The sequence below is a fragment of the Symphalangus syndactylus genome, chromosome 2, assembly GCF_028878055.3.
Source record: "Symphalangus syndactylus isolate Jambi chromosome 2, NHGRI_mSymSyn1-v2.1_pri, whole genome shotgun sequence".
Classification (NCBI taxonomy): Eukaryota; Metazoa; Chordata; class Mammalia; order Primates; family Hylobatidae; genus Symphalangus; species Symphalangus syndactylus.
This window is the reverse complement of record NC_072424.2, coordinates 84,932,168-84,936,652: the sequence shown is the minus strand read 5'-3', so window position 1 is coordinate 84,936,652 and position 4,485 is coordinate 84,932,168. Positions and strand designations below refer to the sequence as shown.

At 44.7% G+C, this 4,485-nt stretch overlaps 1 non-coding gene across 1 annotated transcript; it reads right to left on the bottom strand.

The window, feature by feature from the left end:
- Window positions 1-3,463: 3,463 nt before the first annotated feature.
- On the bottom strand, window positions 3,464-3,568 carry LOC129477955 (U6 spliceosomal RNA). The gene has a single exon (XR_008656132.1). It is a non-coding gene; the product is annotated as a U6 spliceosomal RNA (small nuclear RNA).
- Between the last annotated feature and the right edge of the window lie 917 nt (window positions 3,569-4,485).

Below are 4,485 nucleotides of genomic sequence, written 5' to 3'. Positions count from 1 at the left end.
AACAGACCAAGACCTGTAGTAAATGAAAAATATGGAATAAAAAGGCAGAAATAAGTACTTATAATGAATTATAATAAATAAAAATTAATTGAATTCAATTAAAAAACAGACTCTCAGATTGAATTAAACAGATCCAATAATAAGATTATCTCAAGGAGAAATTTAAATCAAAAAGACAGGCCAGGTGCTCATGCCTGTAATCCCAGCACTTTGGGAGGCCGAGGCAGGTAGATCACTTGAGCCTAGGAATTCAAAACTAGCCTGGAAACGTGCAAAACTTTGTCTGTACAAAAGAATGCAAAAATTAGCCAGCCGTGGTGGTGCCTACCTGTAGTTCCAGCTACTTGGAAGGCTGGGGTGGAAAGATTGCTTGACCCTGGGAGGCAGAGGTTGCAGTGAGCTGAGATTGCGCCACTGCACTCCAGCCTGGGCAACAGAGTGGGACCCTGTCTCAAAAAAATAAATAAATAAATAAAGACAAAAACATATAAAAATTGAGCTGGGCATGGTCGCTTACAACTGTAATTCCAATTTATCAGTTTCTGAAAAGTATGTGTTAAAATCTTTTAACCTGATGTATCTATTCCTGCGGTTTTTTCAGTTGCTTCTTGCTCTATCATTCATCAGCGTGTAACACCCTTCTTTTTCCCTTATTATATATTTTTTCCCTTATATTCTACATTGTCAAATACTAAGATTCTTCCTCGATTCTTTTTTTTTTTTCTCTTGAGCCAGGGTCTAGCTATGTCACCCAGACTGGAGTGCAGTGGTGCAATCTCAGCTCACTGCAACCTCCACCTCTGGGTTCAAGAGATTCTCATGCCTCAGTAACCCGAGTAGCTGGGATTACAGGCATGCACCACCACACTTGGCTAATTTTTGTATTTTTAGTAGAAACAGGGTTTTGCCATATTGGCCAGGCTGGTCTCAAACTCCTGGCTTCATGTGATCTGCCTGTCAGCCTCCCAATGTGCTGGGATTATAGGTGTGAGCCACCGCACCCAGCCTCTTCCCCCTTTCTTTTGGGTCACTTTTGTATTATTATTATTTGAGATGGAGTCTCACTCTGGTGACATGCACCTGTAGTCCCAGCTACTCAGGAGGCTGTCTAGCCTGGGCAACAGAGTAAGAATCTGTCTCAAAAAAAAGAAAGAAACTCTGTAAGTGTGAAGCCATCTAAAATGTTCAGTGAACTATTCAAGAAGTGGCCACAGAATGGTGTGTGTTTGACATACAGTACCTGTTTTAGCCGGGTGTGGTGGCTCACACCTGTAATCCCAGCACTTTGGGAGGCTGAGGCAGGTGGATCACCTGAGGTCAGGAGCTCGAGACCAGCCTGGCCAATATGGTGAAACCCCGTTTCTACTAAAAATACAAAATGAGCCGGGCGTGGTGGCGGGTGCCTGTAATCCCAGCTACTCGGGAGACTGAGGCAGGAGAATCGCTTGAACCCAGGAGGCGGAGGTGGCAGTGAGCCGAGATTGCACCATTGCACTCCAGCCTGGGCAACCAGAGCGAAGCTCTGTCACAAAAAAACAAACAAACAAAGACATACAGTACCTGTTTTAGCTGGGTGAATGGGGCAGGGATGGCAGCAAGAGGGAGAGTGTGTCTGGGTGATCCATGAGCACAATCATCACTGCAAAGGTCACTAATAATGGCAACACATACAGTGCTTATGATGTGAAGCACTATTTTTAGTGCAAGAACAGTGCACAATAGTGCAAGACAGGCACAATTCTTTTCATCCCTGTATTGCTAATTTTCAGAGGAATGAAAACCAAAATGAGATTTATTTGAAACTGAAAATAATTCCTACTCACCAAGCCATCTCCTACCCGAAAAAACATAACACACAGGGTGATATTGACTGAAAACAAATAATAAGTCACCTTCAAGGGTCCAAGGACTAGTTTTATCAGAGGTAAATTTTTTTTTCTTTTTTTTCCCCCTTTTTGTGGAGAACAGGGTCTTACTATATTGCCCAGGCAGGTCTCGAACTCCTGGGCTCAAGCTATCCTCCCGGCTTTGCCTCCCTAAGAGCTGGGATTACAGGCATGAGCCACCATGCCCAGCTACCAGTGGTAAATTTTACTAACTCCTTCACTGTATTTCTTGAGACAGAGTCTCACTCTGTCACCCAGGCTGGAGTGCAGTGGTGTGATCTCCGCTCACTACAACCTCTGTCTCCCTGGTTCGAGCAATTATTCTGCCTCAGCCTCCTGAGAAGCTGGGACTACAGGCATATGCCACCACGCCCAGCTAAACTTTATGTGTGTGTGTGTGTGTGTGTGTGTGGTTGGTAGAGACAGGGTTTCACCATATTGGCCAGGCTGGTCTCAAACTCCTGACCTCAAGTGATCCACCTACCTTGCCCTCCCAAAGAGCTGGGATTACAGGCCTGAACCACCACGCCTGGCCTGGTTCACTTTTTTCTACTTTTTCCATCTTTTCTTTTCCTTTTTTTTTTTTTTTTTTTGAGACAGGGTATCAATCTGTCTCCCAGGCTGGAGTGCAGTGGTGTGATCACGGCTCACTGCAGCCTCGACCTCCCAGGCTCAAGCAATCCTCCCACCTCAGCCTCCCAAGTAGCTGGGACTACAGGCACACAGCACCACACCCAGCTAATTTTTGTAAGTTTTTGTAGAGACGAGGTTTCGCCATGTTGCCCAGGCTGGTCTCAAATTCCCGGGCTAAAGCAATCTTCTCACCTCAGCCTCCCAAAGTGCTAGGATTACATGTGTGAGCCACCATGCCCAGCCTTTTTTCTTTGTCTCTTTTGGGTTTTTTTGAGACAGGGTCTCACTCTGTTGCTCAGGCTAAAGTGCAATGCCATGATCATAGCTCACTACAGCCTTGACCTCTTGGGCTCAAGCAACCCTCACACCTCAGCCTCCTGAGTAACTGGGACTACAGGCATGCACGCCCATGCCCAGCTAATTTGTGTAATCTTTGTAGAGATGGGATCTCACTTTATTGTCCAGGCAGGTCTTGAACTCCTGGGCTCAGGTGGTCCTCCAGCCTCAGCCTCCTAAAGTGCTGATATTACAGATGTGAGCCACCATGCCCAGCCCGAAAATTTCAGTAATATAAGAAACTCAGCTGAGTGAGGTGGCTCATGCCTGTAATACCAACACTTTGGGAGGCCGAGCAGTGTGGATCATGTAGGGTCAGGAGTTTGAGACCAGCCTGGCCAACATGGTGAAACCCCGTCTCTACTAAAAATTGAAAAAAAACAAAAAAGAAGTAGCCAGGCAGTAGTGGTGCATGTCTGTAATCCCAGCTACTTGGGAGGTTGAGGAAGGAAAATTGCTTGAGCCTGGGAGGCAGAGGTTGCAATGAGCCACGATTGCACCACTGCACTCCAGTCTGGGTGACAGAGTGAGACCTGTCTCAAAAAATAAACTCAAGCTATGAGGGGTGTGCGTGTGTGTGTGTGTGTGTGTGTTTATTGGTTTTCTTAATTTTTTTTTTTTGCAAAGTTAAATAAAAGTGTCATCCTTGTGCAGAGGCCATGCTAATCTCTGCATCATTCCAGTTTTAGTATATGTGCTGCCAAAGTGAGCATTCTGTGTATGTGTGTATATATATTATATATATATATGTATATGTATAATTAGCACAAAATAATTAGCACGATGTCTAATTTAATGTTCTTTGGTCTTTAGTTTACTAAGAGAGTACTTTCATCAATTATTGGTTATAAATTAATACAGTAAATCCTATTGTAATTATAATTGTAATTGTAATTATAACTGAGATCCAAATAAATCAGTCATATGAAATGGAAGGTTACAATTTCTTGCAGGGTTAACAATAAAATGACCATTGTGGGTCAGTCTAGCTAGCTGTGAGGAATTTGGGAGCTAACTGCCCTATCTAAATTCATGCCAGGTCAGGCACAGCAGCTCAGGCTTGTAATCTCAGCACTTTGGAAGGCTGAGGTGGGTGGATCGCTTGAGCCCAGGGGTCTGAGACCAGCCTGGGCAGCATAGCAATACCCTGTCTCTACCAAAAAAATTTTAAATAAATAAAAAATAAATTCATGCCAGACTCACTTGTGATTTGATGCCACCTGGTGGTGGTCAGCCCCAAGTTATTATTGGGGACAATTTTTTTTTTTTTTTTGGAGATGGAATTTCACTCTTGTTACCCAACCTGGAGTGCAATGGCGTGATCCCAGCTCGCTGCAACCTCCACCTCCCAGGTTCAAGTGATTCTCCTGCCTCAGCCTCCCAAGTAGCTGGGATTACAGGCATGCACCACCATGCCCGGCTAATTTTGTATTTTTTTTTTTCAGTAGAGACGGGGTTTCTCCATGTTGGTCAGGCTCGTCTCGAACTCCCGACCTCAGGTGATCCACCCGCCTCGGCCTCCCAAAGTGCTGGGATTACAGGCATGAGCCAACGTGCCCAGCTAAAAATCCTGTTTTCTTTTTTGTTGTTGTTTTTGAATCAGAGTCTTGTTCTGTCACCAGGTTGGTGC